The following is a 14,347-nucleotide window of genomic DNA, read 5'->3' as shown; positions in this document are numbered from 1 at the left end:
CGATAAATGCGAACGAAAGTTAAGCGAACCGTATAACAGATCAGCGATCATTAGCCAAGTAATTAGGAGTTAATCAAAGGGGTTAGTGGATAATGATGTCATCACACCAACAAGAGGAAGACAAGTGTAACAAGATGACATAAGTAGATGACATAAGCATGATCAAATGGGAAGGGCTGGTTGGTTGATTGTGAGCCACATAATTTTTACCATGGTAAAAGGTTAATTAACAAACAAAAAAGGAAGCAACCAAGCAAACGCATTCATTTCTTCCCCCCCATCTCCTTGCTAACGGTTTTTGAAGAAAAATAAGAAGAAAAATTTCTAAACCCAAGCTCCACTCAATCATAATTCAAGAGGTTTGTTTCCTTGGATTCTATATTTCATAACTAAGAAGAGCAAGTAGTTTGAGTGCTTGAATCCAAGGTTTGTTAGCTCAAATAAATCATTTAGTTTAGGGTGAATAGTAACTTTCAAGAACAAATTTTTGATTCTTGATTTTATTTGTAAGGTCAAGGTAGCTTAAGCATAGATCAAGGCTTCCATGGGCATTCCAATGATCTTTCATTGATTAAAAGCTTCAAGAAGGTATAAAACTTCAAACCCTAGCTTTAATTTTGAGTATTTAGGAATGGTTGTGATTGATATAGTATATGGGAAGCATTATGCTTGTTTGCTTAAAGTTTGGTTGAGTTTGTAGTGATTTTGATGGTTGAATCTTGGTTATTAGTTAATAAACCTTAGTATGGTTAGTAGCTTTTGTTGTGATTGAATGAATTGGATAAAACATGAAGTAATGGACTGATATAGTGAGGATTGGATGGATTTTGGTTGTAATGTTGGTTGTAAGTTGGTTTGTGATTGATTTGGAGTTGTATAAACTTTGGTAATCGCGTAAACTTAGCCGTCGTAATGCCCGATTTACCTTAGACTACTTTTGTTCTTAACATCAGGACCCGTGAACTCACTTTAAGATTCTGACCATTGCCATGTTTAGATAGTTCATGTTACTAGCTTCGTTTTGATATATGGTTCGCTTGAATCCGATATACTGTTTAGGAGAAATGACCGTTTTAAGTAACGCCGTTTCGCGAACGAACCATTACCCCTCGCCTTACTTTGAAACCTTGGTTAAGGCCCTTAAATGACTAATTAGAGTATGAAACAATTGTGTAAAGTGGATTAGGCAGTTGGTAGGGTACTCGTGAAAGAATCGCCTTAAAATTCTTAATGGTTAAATTATTGAAAATGGTGGAGCCGAGGGTACTCGAACGACTTATGTGATTCGTTAAGCGTAAGAAGTGACCATAAGCGAACGTTAGGTTTCAATTGGTTAAAGTCTAGTTTCTTAAGCGACCGGGGTTTAATTCTGACTTATGTTGTTGTTCATAGGTTATCGGACCCACTCTAAGCTTAAATCTATCCGGGAACACTCAGGCAAGTTTTCTACCCGTTATACTGTTGTTGTGATGTATATATGTTTATGCATTATCTTGTGATAAGTTCATGATTGTTATTAGCAAATTTTGCGATATATTGGAGCATGCCGATATGGTATATATGCATGCCTGTTTCGTAATCTTGATATCTAATTGTTGATTTAAATGCTTATAAGTTGCATAATACCTATGCTAGAGATAAGCAGTAGTTGCGTATACCCTTAGTATAGGAGACCCAAAGGTGAACATTTTCTAAACCGGGAGTCGATGTTCCCGAGTATAATATATATATATATATATATATATATATATTTATATATATATAGATATAGTTTACAAAACTATTAATCGAATAAGGTTTATTCGATAACTTTATTTTATTTAATGAATATTCATTCGAGGACTTATGACTCCGCTTATTTATTAAATAATATTCTTTACTTTATTAAAGAATGATGTTTTGATAATCAAACTTATTTTCGATTATTCAAATAAAGATCGTACTTTCGTATAAGTATGTCTTTGGTTATTTATTATTCATTTCAAGTATGAGTTTTAAAACTTGTACTTCAAAATATTTTTATAAAGATTATCTTTATGGGAATATTATTTAAATAATAATATTCAGATATTTCTAATATATCGGGACTGATTTATTTCATTAAATCAGCATTACTCCAAACATTCTTAAAAATGTTTTCGAGTCTTCAAAATGATTTTTAAAAGTTAGAGCGGATCCCAAAACTCATTTTCAAATTTAAGATCTTCCTTTTTTGAAGGGGACTTGAATACTCGCTCAAAAATCTAAGGGATCCGGCTCTGTGGTGTATTTTATATTCGAAACGAGGTTGCTGTTTTGATAAATGAATTGATTACTTACCCAACGTTCGGGAAGTAAGTCCATCTATTTGAGTCGAAATAAGCAACATGGGCTCAGTGGGCATCCATGAAAGTGTAAGTGGCTCAGTGGGAGTCCATCAATGCGTAAGTGGCTGAGTGGCAGTCCAACATAGGTCCTAATGCGGCCAGGGTGATGACCAGTGGGAAATTCGTCCATCTACTAGTAGAAAAGGTTACTTATTGGTATATTTGCCTGATCAACAAGATATCAAGTTTATGCCAAGGTTTTCTCCTTTCCAAATTCATTGGATATCGCAACTCTGTTTATAATTTTCATAACAGAGGTTTTCAAGGAGTGTATGAAATATATATATATATAGGTGTATATATATATCGGGACTTAATGAAGTATCTCGTAACTTCATTATTTATAATGATATTTCAAGGATTGAATCTATTCAAATCTTATCTTGTAGTCTCATCTATGTGATGAACTTTTGAAACAGATTATACCTTGAATGGTGGTAGTTCAAGTAGTATTCAGAAAATATATAAGTATATTGGAGTATCTCGTAACTTCACCTTTTCAATTTATATCTGGTTAATGATTATCTTATGCATGACAAAGGTTTTCAGAAAAACGTTGAGACAGGGTTAGATATATGAGATCATCTTGCAATGATATTTTTATACAGTTATAAACTGGAACTCTGTGTATATTATACATGGAAGAGGACTTCCAAGATTTTGAAAAGTATATATACATATATACTGAATATTTTACGACTTGGTCGCGTTAAGATATCAAACTTGGTTCATTTCTTTTTGACCAAGACTTTCATGAGTGCTATGAGAATGCTCATATCTTTTAAATTATTATACATATTATTTTGGTGGGCTTGTTGCTCACCCTTGCTTTCTTCTTTCATCACACAACAACAGATAGACAAGATGAACATGATCAAGCTCCCAATTCGCGAGCGGATAGGAAACGTTCCGCAGTTTCCTGTAGGCGTTGATGCCGTTGTAGCTGAGGTAGGGTCTACCAATAGGCTAGGCTTTCAACTTTTGATGTACCAGACTTATATATATTTATGAATTGTAATAATGGCAAAGAATATGTAAATTTATTCAGAAACCCTTTTGAGGTGTAATGACTTATAATTGTGGAATAAAATGACTTGTGTTATTGTTTGGTATTCATCTCTGAGACTATAACTTGTGGTGTGTGTATATCGTGGGGTCATAATGCGCAGTAGTTGGTTGATTGTTAAGATTGAGTATCATTAAGAAAAATGGAACTCGTGACAACCCGGATCCCCGACCCCGGATTTGGGGGTGTTACAAAAATGGTATCAGAGCTAAGCGTTATAAACCTCAGAGATGATGTGACGTTAAAATAATAAGTTCACTAAGATAATAAAAACTCTTGCCAAGTTCATAGTCAGACTACCTAACGTAGTACTGACAGTTAATACCCTTATGGAAACCCTTATAAATATCGTGATAGAAGCGTAGTTTGTTATCGTATATGGTAGTGGGACTCCGAACCCTGAAGTTCAAGAGCAATAATATGATGATGTTTTCTATATATTGGGGATCAGATTGTGGATCCAATAGAGCGTCCTAACGAGGGACCGAATGATGTTCATATTGAGGATGTAGCGGTTGAGGATGTTTTCCTAGAAGGGATTGTTTCTGAGGAGGATCCCGTGGAGGATCCTGACAAGAATGAATAAAGGACCACTGAGGAATTGATGACCATGGTTAGGGCGACTACCAGAGGTAGGATTGGCCGGTCACTACCGGAGGTTCGTTCGAGTTTATAAAGATAGTAGCCCCTTTAACGCGGCTTACTCGTAAGACTGAAAAGTTCGAATGGACAGAGAAATGCGAGAACAGCTTTTAAGAACTAAATAAAAGGTTGGTGACGGCCCCTATGTTGGCGTTGCCGGATGAAAAAAGGAGATTTCATGACGTGTAGTGACGCTTCGCATAAGGAATTAGGGTGCTTCTTATACAGCACAACAAGGTAATCGCGTACGCGTCAAGACAATTAAGGGAATATCAAATTCGATATCCCCACCCATGAGCTTGGGCTCGTGGCGATAGTTTTGCCCTAAAGGTTGGAGGCACTACTTGTATGGAGAAAATTGTGAGATTTACATAAACCATAAGTTCTCTAGTACATTTTCACGCAGAAAGAGCTCAACATGCGCCAGTGGAGGTGGTTAGAGCTAATCAAGGATTACGATTATGAGATTCTTTATCATCCAGGGAAAGCCAAAATGGTGGCTAATGCCCTTACTATAAAAGAGAGACTCAAGATGAAAATGTCTTTGGGAGAGTTGATAAGAGATTTTGAGAAAATGGAAATAAAAGTGAAGGTAACCGGAGCCGATACCGAAAAGCTGTTTGAGATTGCAATACAGCCTGAATTATTGGAGAAGATCATATTGTGCCAAGAAAAAGTGATGAATAGAGGCAGAGAACCAATGACCGGAGAAGAGATTAATACCTAGAAAGATGATGAGGGAATAATGAGGTATCCCTACAGAATTTGGGTTCCAAATGTTCAAGAGCTTAAGGACTGGATCTTAGATGAAAGTCATAGTTCGAGGAATAAGATTTAGGGCAAACCCTGAATGTGATAGTCAGGGAGGAAGCCATCAAGATAGAAGGAACCCATAACATAATGAAGTGGAAAATGAGGATTTAAAACATGTAGGATGACCCCGATTATGGGGAGGATGAGAAAACATTTCATACTAAGAAAACAGAAGTCGAGCAAGATAGGGAGAACCAGGACGGTAATCCTATACGGAAATTCATGGACCTGTCTAAACAGAACTTATACTTTTATTCCCAACCACCACCTTGAGGAAACAATGCAGTAGGAAATCCTTTCATGACCTTTAAGTCGCTAAGCTCTCAGAGTTCCAAGGAACAGGTTGACCCAGTCAAGGCAAGAGCCTGGCTAAAGGAAATATAGGAATCATTTGAGATTTTAAATGATTGACGAAGCACAAAAGACTGTTTTTGTCACTTACCCTCCTAAGAGAGAGGCCACCCGTTGGTGAAAGGCCAAGAAAGGCACGGAACCAGAGGTTATAATAAACTGATTAAAGTTCAGACAATTATTTTCGGGAAAGTACTTCCCAAGGTCATGGAGGTAGTATAAAAGCTTTAGAGCCAGAACAAAAGCGGACGAGTATGATGAATTATGAATCTAAGTTGTAAAAATTGTCAAGATTCGTTCCGAGGACCCGAATCCAGAATGACGGGATGTTTGAAATCAATGCTTATGTTGTGTTGGTTCATGTAATGGTTGTAATAGAACGAAAATAAAAGACTGAAAAGGGAAGGAGTATAAAGGGATATAAAGGAAATAGAGTTGAGAAGTGATAATGGAGTTAGGTATGGGAAACCCTAAGAAACCCTTGCAATAAATATAGAGAAGTGTGTCATCATCATCGCGATGGTGACTGATCATGAGAAAAATTCAAGGTTTGAAGGCGTAAGCGATACGTATAGTTAATTCCCTTGAAGTTGACAATATTCGATGAAACTTTGAGATAGATCGATTGATTAATAAGGAAACACGGATGGACTGAGGAGACAAGAAAGTAAGAAATTAGGAAAATTGGATGAAGGAAGTGACCTTCAAGAATGTGAAGTGTAACGCATGTGAATTGATACCCAAAAAGGGGGACGCCAGGCATAAAAGATATCCCAGCGTTGAGATGACTGTTGAGATAAATAAAAGAGGTAAATGAGTAGTTAGAACTAAAAGGTTCACGTTAAACACGACCAATATCTTCTAGAACATCCCTGTTATCATTACTGAATCAAACAAGAAAAGTAGATAACCATTGTTATCTTTTGTAGGCCATATTGATTGACCTCATTTTGAATACAGATGTTATTGTGAAATTAGGCATATACTATCGAGATGGGAATGATTGAATAAGACACCCTTATCAGGGATACATGACTTGATTTATCTATGGAAGGATGCAAGTACCTTTTTAAAAAAGGTGGAATTAAGGATGGAACCTCGATAACTTGAGATGAACCATAGAGGAATGCATAAAGGTTGGCATTTCACCCTTAATAAGGACATTATAAGTTGGGTAGTATGGAACGAAGGACTAAGGTAACAACGACCTTTAAAGATCAGTAGAGAAATTTTTCAGAAGTACTTAAACAATGGTTCTAGTATTAGTAAATGGTATCTTGATATGCCAAGTACCTAGGCAGTACCGGATGAAGAATTTAAGGATAACCTTAGAGGTTTTATAAGGAAAAAGGTAATATTCAAAGTTCTCAAGAATAGAAATTTTGATAAAGAAAATATGACATAATTATAATAATGCCAGGTGGGCACGTGTTGAACCATAAGAAATTATAGATCGACCCAATGAAGGTCGAGATTGGTGAAAACGAGAAGGACCCAAGATAAGAGACATCCTAAGTATGATCGAGAGTCAGTCGTGACAATGTTCACATCTAAAGACTAAGGCAATGACTTATGGAAAAATGGTGATTTTTTTTTTCTTTTTTCTCACCAGGATTTAAGAAAAGCATTTTCACATAAGCAGTGATTGAAATGAGGTAGAAAATTTAGTTGGAGGTGGTTAAAATGACATTGATTGTAAGGAAATTTTACTATCAGGAAAGGCCAAAGAGGTGGCCGACACTTTAAATGTAAGACGATAATTATAGGCGCTCGTGCCAGAGGAATACAGTGATGATGGTTGAAGTCGTGAAGGTTGTATTATGGTTTGGGAGATTGACATTCCTTCTGATGACTGTGCAATACCCAACCATAATAGTAGTTTGGTAAAGGTTTAATTCGTGTAATCGCCATGAGCGGGCTATCTATCTTAGAAGGTACTATCTTGAGATAAGCCAGGACCATGTTACGAAATGACTAAATGAACCTTTGAGATGCATGTCTCCCAATAAAGACATATGGTTAATAGTGGTATTAACCTGCTTTCATTACTTTGATTGAAACTCTTCTGTAATTTTATTTGCTTCATGTCATGAAAGTACGTCAGGATCTGGAGTGTTCTTCATGAATTATGAATGGTGATTATTTAACTCCTTAGAAGAATTTGATACGACAGGTATGGACTCTGTATGGTTAGCTATTAAGATTCCAAGGAAAATGAATGACGACAGTAGGTCAGTGGTGGACCATAGTAATGCAACAATGATTCTTTGAATAATGAGCCGATTACAACCGTGAGAGTTGTAGTGTAATGGATGTTGAGATTGGGTACCACTAATCGGGTTGTAGTGATGTATAAGTTATCATTAATAGACTAATTAAGTCGATTATTTACCTATTGAATACTTATTCCTTCTTATCAATAGAGAGTCGTATTACTATACGGGGAAGGTTGCGGTGCAAGCATAGAATTCTAGTAACGATGATGTCTAGAATGAAATCCCAGATTCGATTTTCGATGTCGAGGGAGTTTCAAAGGTGATTGTGTATAAGCTCGAGCAAGAGCATGGGTCCATAGAATGATGGACAGAATATCAAAAATATTTAGGCATGTGAAATACGATGTTATAATACCTGATGTTGATATATATACGTATATGTTTTGTTCTCCTATGACAAACCTCTATAGTTCAGAGGTAGATTCCAAGCCAGATATTTTGTGGCAGTATATTTTATATATATACAATTCTCTTCAATTCATTCTTTTCTCTCCTTTTCATTTTGTATAAGATGAGAAGAACAACCCTTCCAGAAGGGGAGGTATTGCCGAATGACTATCTATCTGTGTGATGGAAGCCTAGTAGGATACCACATGTTGTTTAATTACTCGTCAAGTACTAAAGGTTGGCCACCTTCTGTACTAACTATGCGATATAACAAGTGTTCATGATCATAGTGATCTCTCAATAAATTCTTTTACTTCTATATGAAGGACCAAGCTTTTGAAGATAGAAGCAGCTAGAAAGGAGTAGTACCAGTGCGGTGGTATTCCGAATCTAACACGTTCGTGATACTAATGTTGACGTGGTTATTAAAAAGTTATAAAACTCTAGCGAGTAAAGGTATATCTAAAATACTATTCTGTACGGGAGATAGTAACGCTTACGAACAAAACAAAGAAGGAGTATTGAGAAGCAAAAGCTATAGTGCTAGAAGCTATGATGAGATTCTGTGCAATAGACTTGAAAGAATTTGGAATGATCATTTATCGCAGATTGAGTTTTCTTACGACAATAGATCATATGTCATTATCAAGATGTCGCCTTATGAGATCCTTGAGGGAAGACAATGTCGATCTCCCTTATGTTAGGATGAAGTTATAGAGCGCAAGATGCTCGGACCAACAGTAGTCCAAAGGACCAAGGATATAATAGATCTAATCAGAGGACGGCTGGTAGTAGCCCAAGATGGACATAAAAAGTATGTTGAATTGACACGAAAGGACAAAGAATAGGAAGTAGGGGACCTAGCGCTGTTATAGGTATTCCCTTGGAAAGGATGAATGAGGTTCGGAAAGAAAGGAAAGCTAAGCCCACGAATTATTGACCCCTTTGAGGTATTAAGACATATTGGGAAGTTAGCATATGAGCTAGCCCTACCCCCGAACCTGTAGCAAGTTCATCACGTGTTCCACGTATCAATGTTAAGGAAGTATAATTCAGATGCCAGACAAATAGGGGCATATGAGCACATAGACATGCAACCAGACGTAACCTATATGGAGCAACCAGGAAGGGTTATAGATTGAAAAGGAACAAGTGCTTAGGAGAAGGGTTATCAAACTAGTCAGAGTTTGATGGTAGAACCACAATGTAGGAAAATTTACTTGAGAGTTAGAAAGTGCAATGCTAAGAGAGCATCCCTATTCATTTTCTATCCGATTCCGGGACGGAATCCTTTTAAGGAGGGGAGACTGTAATAACCCCAATTTTTGGAATTTTTGAAACACGGTTGAATAGTAACTTTTGCTGATGATGCTGATTAAGGAAAATTATCAGACCTCACTATATAGGAGTACTGTTATGGAAATTCTAAGATCGTATTAGTATTCCATAAAGTAAATAAGTGTATGTAAAGATCGTCAGAATCCAAATTCGAACACTTTGATTTTTTCCGAAAATCCTCCAGATACCGAAAGAATTGAGTATAAGGTAACATGATTAAAAGGATTTAAATTCAAGGATTATAAGAGGGGTTTATAAAAGGAATATAAAATATTGAGAAAGGGTAGGGGAACCCAAATAATAAGATCCCGGATATGATCCCTCGAACGATAAACGCGAACGAAAGTTAAGCGAACCGTATAACAGATCAGCGATCATTAGCCAAGTAATTAGGAGTTAATCAAAGGGGTTAGTGGATGATGATGTCATCACACCAACAAGAGGAAGAGAAGTGTAACAAGATGACATAAGTAGATGACATAACCATGACCAAATGGGAAGGGTTGGTTGGTTGATTGTGAGCCACATAAGTTTTACCATGGTAAAATGTTAATTAACAAACAAAAAAGGAAGCAACCAAGCAAACACATTCATTTCTTTCCCCCCCATCTCCTTGCTCACGGTTTTTGAAGAAAAACAAGAAGAAAAATTTCCAAACTCAAGCTCCACTCAGTCATAATTCAAGAGGTTTGTTTCCTTGGATTCTATATTTCATAACTAAGAAGAGCAAGTAGTTTGAGTGCTTGAATCCAAGGTTTGCTAGCTCAAATAAATCATTTAGTTTAGGGTAAATAGTAACTTTCAAGAACAAATTTTTGATTCTTGATTTTATTTGTAAGGTCAAGGTAACTTAAGCATAGATCAAGGCTTCCATGGGCATTCCAAGGATCTTTCATTGATTAAAAGCTTCAAGAAGGTATAAAACTTCAAACCCTAGCTTTACTTTTGAGTATTTAGGAATGTTTGTGATTGATATAGTATATGGGAAGCATTATGCTTGTTTGCTTAGTGGTTGAGTTTGTAGTGATTTTGATGGTTGAATCTTGGTTATTAGTTAATGAACCTTAGTATGGTTAGTAGCTTTTGTTGTGATTGAATGAATTGGATAAAACATGAAGTAATGGACTGGTGTAGTGAGGATTGGATGGATTTTGGTTGTAATGTTGGTTGTAAGTTGGTTTGTGATTGATTTGGAGTTGTATAAACTTTGGTAATCGCGTAAACATAGCCGTCGTAATGCCCGATTTACCTTAGACTACTTTTGTTCTTAACATCAGGACCCGTGAACTCACTTTAAGATTCTGACCATTGCCATGTTTAGATAGTTCATGTTACGAGCTTCGTTTTGATATGTGGTTCGCTTGAATCCGATATACGGTTTAGGAGAAACGACCGTTTTAAGTAACGGCATTTCGCGAACGAACCATTACCCCTCGCCTTACTTTGAAACCTTGGTTAAGGCCCTTAAATGACTAATTGGAGTATGAAACAATTGTGTAAAGTGGATTAGGAAGTTGGTAGGGTACTCGGAAAAGAATCGCCTTAAAATTCTTAATGGTTAAATTATTGAAAATGGTGGAGCCGAGGGTACTCGAACGACTTATGTGATTTGTTAAGCGTAAGAAGTGACCATAAGCGAACGTTAGGGTTCAATTGGTTAAAGTCTAGTTTCTTAAGCGACCGGGGTTTAATTCCGACTTATGTTGTTGTTCATAGGTTATCGGACCCACCCTAAGCTTAAGTCTATCCGGGAACACTCAGGCAAGTTTTCTACCCGTTATACTGTTGTTGTGATGTATATATGTTTATGCATTATCTTGTGATAAGTTCATGATTGTTATTAGCAAATTTTGCGATATATTGGAGCATGCCGATATGGTATATATGCATGCCTGTTTCGTAATCTTGATATCTAATTGTTGATTCAAATGTTTATAAGTTGCATAATACCTATGCTAGAGATAAGCAGTGTAATAACCCCAAAATTTTGAACTTTTTTTTTGTAACCCCTATGAATAATGTTTTTGCTGATATTGCTGAATAAGAAAACTTTTCATGCCACACTATGTAGGGGTTCTTTTATTGTTATTCTGAGATCTTATTAGCACTCTATATGATATATAAGTGTATGTAAAGATCGTCAGAATCCAAATTCAAACACTTTGATTTTTCCCGAAAATCCACCAGATACCGAAAGAATTGAGTATGAGGTAATAGGATAAAAAGGATTTAAATTCAAGGATTATAAGAGAGGATCATAAAAGGAATATAATGTATTGAGAAAGGTTAAGGAAACCCAAGTAATAAGATCCCGAGTATGATCCCTCAAACGATAAACGAAAACGAAAGTTAAGCGAACCGTATAACAGATCAACGGTCATTAGCCAAGTAATTAGAAGCTAATCAAAGAGGTTAGTGAGGATGATGTCATCAAACCAATAAGAAGAGGACAAGTGTGGGAGGATGACATAACATGATGACCTAAGCATGACCAAAGAGAAGTGTGTTGTTGGTTGATTAAGAACCACACAAAATTCACCATGGTTAAAAGTAATAAATCAAAACAAAAGTAAGCAACCAAGCAAAACAAATCACAAAATCACAAAAACACAAAGTTGACTTCATTTTCTTCAAGAAAGCTCTCGGCCTTTCTCTTTTTTTTCAAGAAAAAAAATCCAAAATCCAAGATCCAAGCCTTGTTAATTAGTGAGGTAATTATCTAATACTCCTTATACATAGATATAGCTATCCTATAAGTTTGAGCTTCAAATTCATTCACAATCTCTTCTTAAAATTCATGGAAGAAGAGGGTGAATAGTGTTTTTCAAGAACTTAAATTTTTGTTCTTGAGTTTTTGTTTAGATTAAGCTTGGATAAGGACTTTCAAGGGTGATTCCAAGCTAATTAATTAGTCCTACTCACAAGGAAGGTATAATCTCTTAACCTAGCTTTGTTATTGAATGTTAAGATCTTAGCATGAGTATTATAGTTCATAAGAGGCTTGATTGTTATGTATGTAGAGATTAGTTGGTTTTGTGATGTTTTTGGAGTTGTAAATCTTGGTTATTAGTTAAAGAACTTAAGAATAGTTTTAGTTCATGTTTGAGATTAATATAAATTGGAAAAACTTGAGGGGTTGGGGCTGTGGTAGTGAGGTATGGATGGAGTTTGGTTGTATGGTTGAATTGTGGTTGGTTTGTGGTTGATTTGGAGTAGAATAAAAATTGATAATCGCGTAAACATAGCCGTCGTAATGTCTGATTCACTTTAGACTATTTTTGCTCTTAACATCAGGACCCGAGAACTCATTGTTAGGTTTTGACCATTGCCATGATTAGATAGTTCATGTTACGAGCTTCATTTTGATATGTGGTTCGTTTGAATCCGATATACGGTTTAGGAGAAACGACCGTTTTAAGTAACGGCGTTTCGCGAACGAACCATTACCACTCGCCTTACTTTGAAACATAGGTTAAAGACCTTAAATGACTAATTGGAGTATGAAACATTTATGTGAAGTGTATTATGCAGTTGGTAAGGCACTCGCGAAAGAATCGCCTTAAAACCCTTAATGGTTAATTTATTAAAAATGGTGGAGCCGAGGGTACTCGAGCGACTTAAGTGAATCGTTAAGCGCAAAAGCGAACGTTAGGGTCTAATTGGTTAAAGTATAGATTCATAAGCGACTTTGGTTTAATTCCAACTTATATGTTGTTTATAGGTTACCAGACTCGTCACAAGCCATTTATCACCCCCAGTTGCTCAGACAAGTTTTCTACCCGTTATACTGTTGTTGTGATATATACATATGTATATGCATTATCTTGTGATAGATGCATGGTGGTTAATTAGCAAATCTTGCGATATATTGGAGCATGTGATATGGTATATATGCATGTCTGTTTCGTAATCTTGATATATATTGTTGATTCAATTGCTTATAAGTTGCATAATACCTATGTTAGAGATAAGCAGTAGTTGCGTATACCCTTAGTATAGGGGACCCAAAGGTGAACATTTTTCTAAAACCGGGAGTCGATGTTCCCGAGTATATTATATATATTTATATATAGATATAGATATAGTTTTCAAAACTATGAATCGAATAAGGTTTATTCGATAACTTTATTTTATTAATGAATATTATTTTGAATATTCATTCGAGGGCTTATGACTCCGTTTATTTTATTAATGAATATTATTTTGAATATTCATTCGAGAGCTTATGACTCCGTTTATTTTATTAATGAATATTATTTTGAATATTCATTCGAGAACTTATGACTCCGATTATTTACTAATTAATATTCTTTACTTTATTAAAGAATAATGTGTCGATAATCAAACTCACTTTTGATTATTCAAATTAGAATATTACTTTCGTATAAGTATATCTTTGGTTATTTAATATTCATTTCAAGTAAAAGTTTTACAAATTCTACTTCAATTATTTTTATAAAGATTATTCTTTATGGGAATATTATTTAAATAATAATATTCAGATATTTTCTAATATATTGGGGCTGATTTATTTTATTAAATCAGCATCACTCCAAACATTCTTAAAAATGTTTTCGAGTCTTCAAAATGATTTTAAAGGTTAGGGCGGATCCCAAAACTCATTTTTATATTTAAGATCCTCCTTTCGAAGGGGATTTAAATACTCGCTCCAAACCTGAGGGATCCGGCTCTGTGGTGTATTTTATATTCGTAACAAGGTTGCTATTCTGATAAAAGAGTTTTTGATTACTTACCCAACACTCGGGAAGTAAAATTCTTGGAACAAGTTAATCCATTAACAGGCATCGCCTGGGAAATATCGGTGAGTTTTCCTTTCCAACTAGATACGACTTCTTGGTGGAGCCGTATCAACAAGTTTCTACTTGGGGAAAGTGGGGACGAGCTTTACGTTTCAGAGTCATGGATTTTATCTGAACTAGGAGTGGCGTAAGTGGTCGAGTGGCGCCGGCCCAGCCTTATTATATTGGCCCAAATGGCCCGGAAGTTCCGCTAAGACGGTCCATTCCTTAGGAGTCCAGTGTTCGGTTGACAAGTAAATCCGACAGGTTCTCCTCTACATGTAGAAAATGGTGGGGTTGCACTACTGC

Source organism: Apium graveolens, chromosome 4, assembly GCF_009905375.1.
Source record: "Apium graveolens cultivar Ventura chromosome 4, ASM990537v1, whole genome shotgun sequence".
In the NCBI taxonomy this organism is placed as follows: Eukaryota; Viridiplantae; Streptophyta; class Magnoliopsida; order Apiales; family Apiaceae; genus Apium; species Apium graveolens.
The sequence above is the reverse complement of the archived record's forward strand: the minus strand, read 5'-3'. Positions refer to the sequence as shown.